General features: G+C 41.1%; 1 protein-coding gene across 3 annotated transcripts in view; it reads right to left on the reverse strand.

Annotated features, from left to right (window-relative positions):
* Positions 1-15,412, reverse strand: part of pknox2 (pbx/knotted 1 homeobox 2) — a 119,185-nt gene that overhangs the window by 84,027 nt on the left and 19,746 nt on the right. For all 3 annotated transcript variants that reach the window (XM_034682796.1, XM_034682793.1, XM_034682794.1), the window contains one exon: positions 247-327. The gene's annotated coding sequence lies outside the window, so the exon portion shown is untranslated. The remainder of the gene's footprint in view (positions 1-246; positions 328-15,412) is intronic.

Raw genomic sequence — 15,412 nt, forward strand, 5'->3', positions numbered from 1 at the left:
TATCTATAATTTTTCATGTAGGTGTTGGATAAATGTAAATCTGCATAGTGCGTTGGACTGATTGTTGAGTCTACACTGAGGTGAACGAGGGGCAGAAACATAATAAATCAGCTCTGCCAAGTAAAGACTCAGAGCTACGGGTCTTTTTGTGACAAACATGCGTGATATTTCACACAGCTTTCTTTCAATAAGCACAAGCCTTTAAAAAGTGAGCTTTATCATGCAGTAAGGTGAATAAACACTTACAATTAGCTTGCCCACGGCAACCCAGCAGCTTTAAGTGTTGTTCTCTGCTCCAAGGTCTGGTATCCACACTCCTCACAAAACCTGTTGACAGAAGGAGATATTTCAGCTATGACACTTCATTAAGTCATGAGTACTCCTGAGAATGTTTTTAAGATGGTGATGCAGAAGATCAGTGATAAAGATGTCCATGCCAGCAGAGATAGTTTGTGATGCACTCCACTTTCTTTAACTGGAAACCTAAAAAGTCACCTGATGTAAAGTCTTACAATCACAATGCAGTGATTACTTCAAATGCAGAAATATTTCAGAGACAGAGCAAGATCAAACACTGACAATGTGTTGGTCTAATAATCTCTTAAAATAATGGTAATCAAACTTTTTGATATGCATAACATGAATCATGTTATGCATATCAAAAAGTTTGATTTTTCATGTGCATTTCCATTCCACTGGCAAGTGTTTCAACCCTTGTTTGTCAAATACAGACACTTTGTCAAGGCCCTCCTTTTGCATCTGTATGAGATGCACAAGGTAACATCTGTTAGTGTCTGCTTCTGTTGCAGACTACACTCTAAGCCTCTGTGAAGAGCAAATGGCTGTTCACCAAATGCTGTAGTCTCCCCCATAGTGACCTCTCCCATTAAATGCTGGAGAGAGTATGAAGCCCAAAGATTGGAACATGCTTCCTACAACTAACTTTTCATCTAATGGAGCTGAGGTGGGCCAAACAGCTACACTGTGCCTACCTGTCAGTCAAATCACAACACCCCAAATTCTTCAAATGTATGAATAACTCAGCCATCGTAGTCCAAACAGATCAGTTACCAAAAATTCAGCCTGTATTGATAAATAAATCTTTATCTATCTTTTTGAATCAGGCTGTTAACGTGTTTGATTCTAGTGTAAGCCGCTGGTTCCTCAGCTTTTAGGATCAGCCTCCAGTGGACACTTGAGGAACTGCAGGTTACTGAACCTCTGTATCGGCTCCAGTTTTCAACACCGGGGCGTCTTGATGCCTTTCTTTGGACAAGGCGGTACCTCTGATCTGTTTTGCTGATCTGGTCCGGTATGTCATAAATATATTGTGACAAACATAAATAAAAAATATCACTAACTGTGAATCTGTCTGTGAAAAGTATAAACACTGTTCCTGCATTTTTATGTTAAGCACCAATTGGCAGCTGTAACAGGGATTACTAATAACCACATCAAAATAACCAATCTTCTCACTGATGTGGTTTTGTTCATGTAGAAACATGGCTATGAACTTCAGCCTCTTTTATATGAACTAATAACTCTTCACAGGAGCTTTAAGCGCCTCTGTCCTCTCTATTATACATAGCTGTGTGTGACTGAAGTTGTTTTGTCTGTTTCTATTTCATGTTTATTATTAAATGATGTGTTTGCTGAGGTTTGGGCACAAAAAAATACTTGGTTAAGAGCAAAATTAAAAACACAGTGAGGGTTTTTTAATAAAGAGTTCCTTTAAGAGCTAAATCATTTCATTTTAAGAACACTGCTGAGCCAAACTGGCCTATGTACTACAACTCTTGGGTTGAACATTCAACAGTATATACATGATAAGAAAGAAGATAAGTATGTTCTTAATTCTTAATAAAATACTAAGCTTAATATAACGTCTACTTTGGTACTTGCTGGTTTGTGCTGGGTTACAGGTGCTTTTTACGGTAGGAATACACATTACCATTCACAGTAGTTGTATCAGTCCTTTTATATCTGTCATAATTTGATAAATTTTTATGATTCAGTGCTCCGTCAGGATATTCAAAGTATTTCTCTTTTAATTTCAGAGTCTCAGGTGAAACCTGGAGGTCAGAAAGCAGCTCTGGCTCTAAATTCCTGAGAGAAACTGGCTGGGCGGCCACACGGAGCACAGCGCCGCACAGAGAGTTATGGCGCACATGCAAAAGATTTAAGTTCAATCAAGCATTCAGGGCCGGACACCTGATCTTTCGCTTAAAGCTCCTCCAGAACAGTGGGAGTGTGGTTGGGCCTCACAGCAGGCCACCTACCTCCAGCAATCTGCTAACACAGAGCCTCTGAAGAGATGGTATTTATCCAGCGCCGCACAGCTCAGCAGGGACTACTGTGTGTGTGGTAGGTAGGTACGAGCAGAGGCCTGCAGAGGATCAGGGGGAATTTGGACTGAAAGCTGTGGAGATTTACCAAGAGGAGCTGAAACCTTTAGTTTTTCAGGCCTACCCACTAAAAGTGCAGGATTCAAGTTCAGGAGTTAAGAATTCACAAGTCAAATTCCTTAGTTTTTACTGGTTAGCTGTGTCACTGTACACAGAGCAAAGTAAGAGCAACAGCACAGCAGACTGTGAACTTTACAGAGTCTAAAAATATCTCTTCAGTGTTTAATGTGCAAAAGTTTTTCTTCAAACAAAATTATCAACTCCTCCTAACGTGACCAGAGATGTAAAAACCCAATGCTCTCCTCTGGTCACGTAAGGAGCGGCTCTAATACGAGCTGCAGCAAGCTTATTTATAGATGCTCGGCTTGCTTTTGGATTCCTTCATTGTTTATTGTTAAAGAGGCTTTAACCAGGAGACACAGCACCCCCTCTCTGAACAACAGAAGGGTCAGGGGTCTTACTTATAAATGTTTTGGAGACACCAAACGGGGCCTGAAAGCAGTATGTGCCAGAATTCCAACTCATGCGTACGCACATTTTAGAAGCAGTGGAATTTAGTGAAGCAGATGGCGAGGTGGTGAACTAAAGAAAGGTTGAATGATGAAACCTCTCACATATTAAATATCATAATACTGTATACTTAATGTTATTGACGGATCCATGTCATCATGATCATTGAAACCAGCAGATGTTATTTGTATGTGGCTGAGCTGTTTTCCTTCTGTCAGTATGAAAAAGTAGAAACATATCTTAAAGCCAAATATTTTGTTGATGATATCTTATCATCACATTTCCCCGAGGCACAGAGGACCGGACTGTACTCTAACTTTATCTTTAGATTCAGAACTTAAAAATGAAACCAAGCAGCATACAACATTTACAGTTAATTATGATTATCATTGAATTCTGTGCGCAAGTCACCAGCTCGATTTTAATAAAGATCACTGCGCTTCCGTCATGTTACTCAGTAGCTCTTCATCACCTGCATGTAACTCCTGAGCAACTAAGAGAGTAGGGCAAAGAGTAGAAATTACTCAAGGATGATCGGCTTCATCTCCTTTTGTTTTCCCTTGTTTCACCACAAGTCACCTATTCACTGGTCATCTGTATACATTTTCACTCGAGAGGTGAGTTGACTGTTTACGGTTGGAGGATGGTAAGAATGCAGATTATGAGCTAGATATACGTGTGCACATTTTGGGTTGATTGTGATTTACAAAAGGGAGCATTGCGTGCAGGTGTGCAGATTTATAAATGTTAACCATTATGGCATACACTGGTTAAAGTTTGGGCACTAACACTTTTATCTAGGGCTGGGCGATAAATTGATAACGATAATCATCCTGATATAATTTTTCTCAATATGAATATAACAAATGTTCAATAAAAATGTTATATATTTAAACTTGTAATTACACACCCCAACCACTGGAAATGTGGTTATGTGCATTAAACGCTTGTTCCCACTCAACATTAGACAGAAGAGGAACACGGCATTGAACAGCCAATCATGTCACAGGGTGAGAGGTAGGCGGGCTTAAAGACGTTTTGAGTGGAGTGTAAACACAGCTGAAATGAGTGACAGTGACACGGAAGAAAACGCAAAACCTACCAGCTCAAAGCAGAATCGTTAGTCTAACACTGTGCTGACTCAGCTTTAACTTAACACACTTCATTAAATATACTTTCAGGATGTGGGTAAGGGAAGAGCACGGAGACAATTTCTGTTATGCATCTCCAACACGTTTAATGTCCACCAGGACCATAGTAACACTGAATGACCGTGATGCATTCACTGCACTGTGGGAAACATTATCAATCCACCCGTAACCCTTAGCAATCTTAAAGGGGAGTGTACTACTCAAAATAAGACTCTATAAACTGACACAGTACACAATTTTAAATATCTTTGTTTTAAATATAAATTAAATTATGCAAATTATCTCAACCTGAGAAAAATAGGAAACTAAACACTAAAACTTCCTGTTAGCACCAACAAAAATGAGGTATTCAAGAAGCTTATCAGAAAACAGAAATCCAGATACAAGCTAACAAACTGTCTGGTTTCTTCAACGCTCACTCAGGACCAAAAATTTGCCTTTAAACTTAAATGAAACAATGAATTGATGTTTATTGTGATAAATATCGATATCGACTGATATGAAAAATTATATCGTGATAACATCTTTTTCAATATCGCCCAGCTCTACTTTTAGTTTGAAATCTTCACACTGTGTTGTAAATGAGACCCTGGTGCTTAGACTCTGGATGAAGCAGCTTCACACCGAAATTCCTGTTTACTTTATGTTTCAGCAACAAAGCCATTACAGACAATAAAGCTCTGCCACGTCATGGAGTCTATACTGTTTCTCCTGCTATCATTACGCCTCTGTGAAGTTAACATCGAAGGTAAGACCTTACAGGGCTGTAACAGTCCTGTCTTGAACTGGCAATGTATAAGAGGCTACACTTTCCTCAACAACGCTCAGAGGGCTGCAAGCTGAGTGACTAACTTCAGATGTTAGCACAAACTCTGATCTATTGTTCAGTTAATGATAGAGTTAAAAACTACAGTTCAGTTACTTTACGCAATAAGACTACACACTTGAAAACAGCCGAATCCCATTCAACTGATGAACCTCTGAAGCAGGTACAGGCTTGGGCTGGATTTTCTTTGAGGTCATCAGAGCAAGTAAAGGACAATTACTCTAAACTGTTTCTGTTGGTCCAACTTTCATGTTTCAAGAAAGTGAAGTACAGCTGTTTACATCGTCTTAGATGAACAGAGTAAAGTGGGTCATTGAGCACATAATGGACAAACAACAGAAAACTTTATTAAAAGGAAACTGCAGAACCGTTCTGTGGAGATTGTTTCAAGCAGAGTTTTTTACAGGCTGTTATTGCTGCTCAGTGTCTTCTGTTTGCACCTCTTCAGTTAAAGACAGAGTCCCTGATGGTCTTCTGATATTAAAACACTCATTCATGATAGGTGCTGAGATAATAAAATATCATGGATGTCAGTGTGTGTGTCTCACAGTTTCTTTCTCATTCCTGTACTCACATTTCCATTAAGACACCAAAGTTCAGATGAGTCTTTCATATTCGTACAAAACACAGCTGTAGCTCTGGTTGATCCTGTCTTTACTTCTTTTGAATGAATCAAAGTTTTAGAGCTCAAAAACATGACACATGATTGAGAAATTCTATGATGATAAAGAAAACTCAATGCAACAGAAAAAGAGAGAGACTTCAAGATGCAGCCTGAGTTTCCCGGTCAAACATCCCCTCAGACCACGGGAGATTTGGGTGAGAGCAATTCTTAGGTTTCCTTCAACCACAAAGAAAACATTTTAGCCCCTCAGTAATCCTTCCCAAAGCCCTCCCTAAGCTCTGAGGGCCCTTCCTCCCTCAGCCGTCCCACCGGCCCGGCTGGAATCCTCAAGGAGCATCTCTGTACACACATTCACCGCCTCTCTGCAACCCCTCTGGGACCCAGCTGACCTTCCTGTTGACGTCAAAGTAAATCAGAGCGAGAGCCGGTGCAGTGAGGGGCTCCACCCAGGGGGCTGGAGGTCTAATCACCGTGTTCCCCATGACAGCCACAGAGGAAACATTAGCATTCCTGAATGAGCCGCCATCACTGACAGAGCAACTTCTACATTTCTACACAGGTACACACAAACAGCCAGAGGGGGAAAGTATCACTTCTTTAACAACATATCCACATTATCCACGATATCTACTTTCTGTTGAACAACGAACGTAATGTGTGCATCTTTGTGGGATGACAAAGGGACCTAACATGAAGTTGATATTCGCAAACCTGTGAATTCTAACAGTTTGCACTGTGTGAGTTTCATGTGTGATGGAGACCGGAGCAGAAACATGCAAAGTTTGAAAACACATCTTGGAAGCAAACTAAATCTGGCACCTTTGCACATTAGCGCAGAGTCCTGGATTTGTTATTTTTACTACAGAGTTATCACTGAAGAACAATTGGAGAAGAAAGTCTTATTTATCAGGTTCTCTGTTTCCCTTAAGCAACTGTCTCTCTCTGTAATTTGGTCGACCACAGTGGCTCTCTCTTTGTCTTCAATCACAACAGCTAAAGGTTAACAAGGTGATGTTTTTTAATAAGAGTTGATACTCATCAATACTATCGAATATAGAAAATAAAGAACATGGTGCCACTTTAAAGCAAGTGGTATAGAAATGTATCTAAGTATGAAAAAAATTCACATTCTTTGCAGCCAATTTCCAAAAGGCCTTACCCCAACCTCTGTGAATATTGAAAGAAGAACAGATATGAGGAGGGTCAGAGCTGATCTTTGTCACCATCTGCATTCCCCTGTGTGTCTGCCTGCCTTTGTTCTTACTTCATCAAAAACAACCACAGATTGTAGGTTAGAAATTGGCGACACGACTGTGACATCGTCCATTGGTCTGTGGTCTAGCTGTGTCATTGATTTTACATATTTTATTGAAGTTAAAAAAAACAGACTTCTAACAAAATGTACTTTATGGAAAAGTTAGCAGCTATTAGAGACAACTTTCAACATCAGCTATAGGACAGAACTGTCAACCTATAAAGTCTCTTATTTCTAAGTTAAAATAAGTTAAAGAGTTAATGGATCAAGTGAAGAGATGGTCTGACTTCCTTTCCAACAAGGAGAGGCTAGAGAGGATTCGGGTTTCTCTTTCATTGTCTAAAATTTGGAAACCAGGATGCTATGCCGCTGTGGCAGCAGTATCTCAGTCTGCAGGGACCGGAGCATTGCCGGTTCAAGTCCTGGCACAGACTGAGTTAGGAAACTGGGCTTGCAGCTATAGAGGTACCAGTTCGCTTCCTGGGCTCTGCCGAAGTGCTCTTGAGTAAGGCACCAACCTTATGGCTTGGGACACTCATTTGTTTGGCCCATCACTCTAACAGCTCTGCATTAGTGCATACACTATGTCCTGTTTGTGCATGTGCTTAATTCTGCCTTTGTCTAACATGATTCAACACCTGAGTGCAAGATGAATTCAACCCTTGAGGATCAATAAGGAATTTCTTCTTCTTCATCCAAAAAATAACAACTGCAAAAGGACTAGGATATCTTTAAAAACGTACTGACACGGTGACATTTGTGTTTGGGCTGATGAGCAGGTCCTGAATATCCTTTATGTGGTTGAAATAAAAATGGAATGTGTTAGAGAGCCTAGGGCCTACTCACATGGAATAAGAACTTTAAAAATCCCCCCTAAAAAAAGCATCAGATATCACTTAAGAAGCATTTCAAGACACACAAAGTGTTTGAAAAGTCAAATCTGAACCCTGCAGGATGAGTCACCAACAGTCTGGTGACTCTAGAAGAAATGACAAGCTCTAAATTATCATTAGGAATACCTACAGACCCACATGGTCTAGTCAGATACTGGTAGAGACATAGACCAGCATGATATATGTATGTACTGTATGCAGTTACAAAATAAAACATACGTTCCTATGGCAGTCTGAGTAAGGTTTATAGTGTAAGACTTTTTAACACTAATGGAGTATTATTTCACATTACAGTGCTTCTATTTGTAAAATAAATTGTGAGTGCATTTCATACATGTACAGACATATGTATAAATAGATGTTAAGATATATTGGCAATGTTATAGATAAATATAGATATATATGTACAGATTGTGTCAGACAGGAGAAGAGACCCTGGTCTCATGTTACGTTCCAGCTTCATTATGACTGGAGGAATGAGACTCAGAGAGCGCTGCTCCCCAGACAACTTGTGCGTCTTGTGAAATGATTATTTTATTGTTGCACTGTGTACAACATTTGCTCATATCAATAATGGGATATGCTCCAATGCATCAGGCAAACCCTGAGAGAGAATCTAGCTTCATTTGACTCATTTGATTTCGCCGCCTGTATTCCTGGCAAAGCAGGTTTGGAGGGAAGACACAGACATGATTAAATATTCACAACTTCCTGCCCAAACTGACGACTGAACTAATCATTCGGAGGTTCTGTACGGCAGAGAGAAACTCCAGATGGACGTCTTTAGGATTCCCAAATCCTCCTATTTTTACCAAACAGGAGTTTGGGGGTCAAGGTGTAAAGGGAGGACCAAAAAACCCGTTTCCCACAATCCCTCTGCAGCTATAGCCCCCCAGCTGTTCAAGGGCTTCCATAACAACAGCTGCGCAGAGGTTTAGTGGTTCAGGTTGCCATGACAACAGCAGGATCAATTGGCATGCACAGACTCTTGGTGCTAATAGCAAAAGTGATATTATACCATAATTTCATTCCAATAAAACACAGGCAGGTTTTTACTGTGCAGAGATTCAGGGGGACATAAAACAAGGGCAAATAATTAATTTTACATGAAACTCTCAGGAATCTCCCCCTCACGCCGACAACCAGCACAGAAAGCTCACATTTTAAAATCACTCCCTCGGCCTTGAGCACCGAGTCTGGATAAATATGACTGTTTCCAGCTCACACAATAGAAGCTAAATAAGTCCTCATGTCTCACAGCTGTATGTGCCACAGATCAGTGACCGGCAGGATGTGCAACAATCAGAAATATTTCTGCTCTCCTGACAAACAGGATACCGGGTCACTTGGTCACCTTTACACCGAGGCATCGGACCAAGCGGAGGGGGTTTACAGTAGCGCACAGGGCCACAAATAGCCAGCTTCAGTTGTACCTCAGTCTGTGTGTCGGACAATAGATGATGTGTCACCTGAAATATGACAGAAAGAATTACAGCCTCTAACAGTTAGCCGAAGCTCTGTTTTGGCATTTGTTATCTGACTAATCAATAGCTTCAGGACTAACGGACATTCAATGTTCAGGCTCACTGTTGCTCTGTGTCTGGTACACATGGAACCAACGATGCCATCTGTCTGTACCAAGCGGCAACCTTAGGCCACTAAAATTGAAGCCAATGCGGAAGTATTAAAAACGGCAGTTCCTTGAGTGTCCACTTGAGGCTGGCTTCGGAAGTACTGGAAACCACACACACACACACAAAAAAATCAAAAAAGCAGATCTTTACAGCAGAAATAAGCATGCTCACAGGCTAGTACAAAACATGAGTTTAGTCTGGACAGCTCATTTCTCGATCGGCACACACTGTACAGGGGATGGATTTTTTCATAACGCAGCAGTTTCAGAGATATTAAGATTACGAGTTTTCCATAATGATAGGGACACAGCTGACTTGATTGACAGGTGGGAACACTGTAACTGTTGACGAGGAGGCTCAAAGCTTGCCTCTTCACCTCACACTACTGTAGCTCAACATAAATTAGGTCGAGTTCAGCATTTCCAATATAGTACCTGCAGACAATTGGCTTCAAAACAGTGCTTCAGAAACAGATGGGTGACGTCACAGATATTACATCAATTATTGTACAGTCTATAGTCTGTACTCTACGTACATATTTCTGTATGTTTTCTAAAAGCTTACGTACACGAACAAAACGCTGCAGTTCCACCTGCAATCATGGGGGTAGTGTAAGGTCAAACCGACACAATACAACAAGGAGAATACTTTGGAAAATCAAGGTGCTTTTTGGGTTAGGTAACAGGAACTAAGAAACCTACTGTGTATGATGTTACCCGGCCCGGGCACAGGATAGAAAATACTACAGAACAGCTGAGCCAAGAATGGGAACATGAACTGAATGTCTGGTAGACAGCAGCAAAGGAGAGGTGGAGGGTCGAGGCAAGACCAGACTTCTTGTTTGCGAATGCATTGTTAAATGTCCTTACCCCATCAAACCGATTCCCTATTATGGATGAAAGTGTCTTGAGTACGACGCTGTAAACAGATGATTCTGCTGTAAAGTTGAGAATAAAACATAGTGCCTAATGGGGACTGACTCACTTTTGTGACCAGCCCCCAGTGGCCACTTATGGAACTGCAGCTTTCGGCCCTTGTGTGAGGGATCATTTCTTGGCCCTGGAGGTTGCTGCCAGACTGACTTCAACCATTTGAGGTTAATTCCAGGGAATTACGAGGGGCTCAGGTTGACAATGGCAGGTATTCCCAGAGGAGAAACCAGAGCCGCTGAGGCGTCAGCACCGCTCTAAGCCCAACATTTAACGAGCATGCAGCTGATACAGGCAGCTGTGCCAGACAAAACACACTCATTTAGTCTACACACCGACACCAGCACTTTCCAGCTGCTATACACACTATTTCCAACTTCCTGCGTGACACAAGGGTCTGAAAAAGTTTGTGTCCCGGCTGATATTTGACATTGATTATTCCTCTCTGTCTCAAAGAATATGATAGCCCCTCGTGAACAGAGGAGGGAAGCCAAACAGGAATCCAGGGCTAAAAATACCCACGTCGTGATGAGTCAGGATGGATCGAGCAAACAAAAAGAGGCCCGTCTGATTTCCTTCAGTCTGTGCTGTCGGAAAAAGACTCTCAGAAAGAGAAGTTCCTCAGTATCACCAGTGGATTCCTCAATTTAATAAATCATCTGCATCAAGAGGAGAGAAAATCTGTAGACCAGTGGGATAAAAAGAGATTATCTAAATGGAGGCTAATGATGTGAAAACGAATCACAGACTGAAAGGGAACAAAGGTGCACGGATGGAGAACCGTTTGGTACAGATCTGTTTTCTGATGGTGAATTCATAATGTTGATTTGAATGTACTTATCAATATTAAATACCTTATACACTATGTGTACTAATAAGCTTGTTAACATAAAGACATATTGTTAGCTAGCAGGCAAAACAGCTTAAGTAATACTACAATGTTTAACTCAGTGTGTTGTAACATCAAAGCTTGATAACAAAGGTGATGCATTGAAAACGACATCACCATAGAGGTTGTTCTTCTTCATCATGTTTTATTTTAATCCTGTTTTTTCACGTCAGTTTTTATTCCTCTGTATATCACACCATGCCACAATACAACATCATTTCAATATTGCATATTTCGGGCTGTGTGGTGCATTATTATATTTCAGCCCAACTTCCCTAATGCAATAAAATTGAGGTACGTATTGAGCTCCTCTTTCAACCGAGCCATGCTTTTCAACCCCCTCAGGCTCTGCTGAGATGGCTGAACTTGTACTGTATGTTCTGTTGCTTCCAGAGAGGTAAACACAGAAATCTAGATTTCCTCTGATCCTCTGCTGTCCGACTGAAGAGTCCCAGTCTTCTCTTGGATTTAAATCATTAGATTCTTTAAGTGTTATATGTTTGAAATACGACTTTTCTCACACTGTGCCATAGATTGTTTTGTCTTAAATAATCAAAAAGATCAAACTTTGATAGAAGCTAATGAATACACCATGGGAGCATTAGGTGCTGTTAGGTGCAAGGCCAAACGATCTACAACAGCCCAAACAATCTCAAAGTGGAGAGACGAGCTGCAAATCCAGAAACAATCCACATTCATTGACATGTGCAAAGGTCTGATACAAATACATTGATGGAAACAACCCACTCTGGACAGAACATGCTGCAACAAGACGTACAAACTATATTATCACCTGAAGAGCTGCAAATGCATAAACAATGTTAATCCAAAGATACACATATTGAAAACAATTGCCGGAGGACTGCGCTCAAAGCCTGCCTCTTTACCTCACACTAGCTCGACAGAAGTTAGGCTGAGTTCAGCATTTCCAATATGGCTCCCTCCGACGATTGGCTTCAGAAACAGATGGGTGATGTCACAGATACTACGTCCGTTATTTATACAGTCTATGGTCTTTTCTTCAGGTTATCTTTTTGACAAAGGTTATCGTTTCTGTAAATAAGCGTGGGCTTAAAACTCTGAACCACTCGCCCTGGAGGCCTGGAGCACGTCTGTTGTCATGTCTCGATTTGGAATGTTTTTAATTTGTGTTTGTGTGTTACTGGATTGCATGGCTCATGTTTTTGCAGCGTGTTTGCTGTTCATATTTTCTTTTGCCTCTTTACTTTCGTCTGCAGCACTTTTCCTCAGCTGAGTTTGTTTTGGCCTTATGCAGGTTTATATGCATGTGCATAGGTTCTGAATTTGCAGCACTCAGTAAAGATCGGTTGGGCTGTTAGAAATCACCTAGCCTTGTCAGCCACCAATTTGAGGAGAACGATTCATTTTAAGTCTGATTGGTCCATATGTTGGGAGGAAAGTTAAGAAGTTAAAAGTAAGATGTTTTCTGGCGCATTTTTTTTCTTTTATTATACCCAGTGTTTAAAGTTTGACATTATTATTGACTCTTTAACTTCATTCGAATACTTTACATTATACAAAAAAAATAAATAAATACTGTTCCACCTGGATTAAACTTACACCTGGGGCTAATAATCCTTTGTATTGTATTATTCGTACAATGTATAATGAGTACAGAGAGGACTGTATCAGTCTTGTGTCAGATATTTTTACTTGTTCTCAGAAAATTCACCACTCATGGGGATCTTGCTGGTCCTGGAGAATGTCTGGCTGTCAGGCTGCAGAACCTGTTCATCTGTATGAGACTTCAGAGGAGCTCTGGTTTATAACAGACAGGATGCAGGTGAGACTGCTGCTCTGATTCCATGCAGCAGACACAATAGAGACCATGAGTCAAACTCATCGTTTCCCAACTGTGGTTTCTTTCAATTGTGGAAGCTTGGGGTGGCAAACTGAACATTTTTCTTGTAATAATAAGAAGATGATTTTCTGAATGTTGTTTTATATTAACAGAGAAATCTGCCATATGGTGCCTGTTGTTTGAACCATTGACTGTTGATTTACAAAATGACATGCAAAAAAGTTTCAGCAACTCCAAAAACACTAAAATAAAAAATGTAAGAGTTTTGGGGAGATTAGGGACTCTTGTTTTTGTGTTGGCGATGTTTTCTCTTGCAGTTCCTCCTCTGCTCTGACAGCCCCGTAAAGACGGCTGCACAAGGAGGCTGCAGCTAAAAGTACATCTTATACTCTGAAGCGTGTCTGAAAAATGAACTCATGGACATAAATCAGCGCGATAAGAACTAATGACAGAAACCATGACAGAGGGGAAAATGTGTTGCGACACGGTCTTTCTCTGAAGAGCTTCATAATCCACTTCAAACTACAGAGGCTTTGTGGAGACCATACAATTATCTATGTCTTCTTGAGATGATTTATCCATGTTAAAAACTGTTAGCTGCCTGCTTATCCACTTCCTGCTACCACAAGTCTTTTGACTATTGGCATGCTTTGTTTTCACCAAATTTTACACCAATCAGAGACTTTGAGACAGCCCTGATCTCAAAGTGTGTTTGCACAGTGAGACAGTAAAACTAGTGTCACTTATCAGGGTTTCATAACAACACAGCACCCAAAATAACAAGCTGAACAGTTTAAACTGTCTACTGTCCTTAGCTCATGAAATGGATCTGTGCAGTCCAAAGAGCTCTCTCAGCCTAAAGATGGCTTTAATGCTTAATGTGTTACACAGATAATAAAGCCTTTATAATAGCACTGCAACTTTCAGTGTGGACAGCTGCAAAAATCAGGCATTAAAGTCCTCAAGGATAACAAAAAAATCCAGAGTGCTGGTTTGACTTCGTTGTTTGGTCATGCACCCCAAGCACTGAGGATATGGATAACAAAGCAGATGGCCAGGGTTTGATTCAAACACGTGGCCCCTTGCTGCATGTAACCCCCACTCTCTTACCAGTTTGCTGCTCTACCCACGATCCTACTGCCTTAGTAAGGGCACAAAGGCCCAAAAGTAAAACTCTTTGAGGGACTGCTCTATGGTCACAGGTCCCCAAAAACAGTGGTTTTCCGTCATTACTTCATTTTTAACTATGTTTTGTGTTTCTTTTATAACCCTTTAGCTTAGAGTGTAGAGTTTCTACAAACTGTGAAATAATGTGGTATAAATAGTGTTTCAAATCTGCCCAAGAAATGAAAAAAACAATATGCAAAAAGATGAACGTTTGCACTGTTGGAGCCTGTCTGCCAGCGCTTTAAGGGTTAAACGCTACTTTATTGTTGGAGGCAGGGGATAGAAAAACACAATGAACTTGGCAGAGAGACAGCGAGGAATTCCCCGTTAGTGTCTGAAGTGAGCTAACCTCGCTTCTCTCTTCTCTCTTGACTCTTCCCTCCTGGAGAGAGTCCAGAGGAAGAAAAAGTTAACTCTTTCACACACGCTAGAAGTCTGCATCAGAGTCTCCTTCAGAGTGCACACTTTCTCATTTTAAAGCACCACATCCCTCCGGACTGAGCCTGCAGAGTTTACTGTCGCCCAGGTATTCTCTGTGGTCTCTCCGCTGTGCATTTACACACATTCACAATGCATCACTTATTTCACAGCCCCCCTCTGCTCCGTAACCAGGCAGTTAAAGACAACGTAGAGTCTGTCCTCTACCCGAGACAGAACACGCTGTCTTTAAATGTAAGGTGCTCTGCCTGCCATCTGTATTAAATGTCTGAGGCTGTTTATAAATACCACTGACCACGAGAGAGAGAAAGAAGGAGAGAGAGAAAGAGAGAGGCGGGGGTAGCAGTGAGTCGCTTCACTGAGATCCACACTGAAAAATAAAACATACAGCCAGACTGCACATTCTCAATTAATCTCTCTCCCTCCTTTCTCTGAGGGTGCTGGTGCAACATGGATGCACATACAGGCACATAAAAACACACACATAAAGCAGAAGGCAGGTGCAAGTCATCCCTGGTCTCTTCATGGTTTGTCTCACCTTCACAGAGCTTTACACACCACTACACTCAGAGAAACACCTCCACGCCTCTGTGTTGACCTTCACCTGTATGAGGAGTACAGCAGGTGTTTTTTAAACTTAGGCCTTGGGAAAAAGAGACCTGCATGATTTGTGATTTAAATCCACACAATAGACTGTATAATTAATGAACGAAGTATCTGTGACGTCACCCCTCTGTTTCTGAAGTTCTGTTTTGAAGCCAATCTTCTGCGGCTGCCATATTGGAAACGCTGAACTCAAACTAACATCTGTCAAGCTAGTGTGAGGTAAAGACGCGGGCCTTTAGCCTCTTTGGTAACAGCTACAGGG

This window comes from Notolabrus celidotus, chromosome 5 (assembly GCF_009762535.1).
Source record: "Notolabrus celidotus isolate fNotCel1 chromosome 5, fNotCel1.pri, whole genome shotgun sequence".
Lineage (NCBI taxonomy): Eukaryota > Metazoa > Chordata > Actinopteri > Labriformes > Labridae > Notolabrus > Notolabrus celidotus.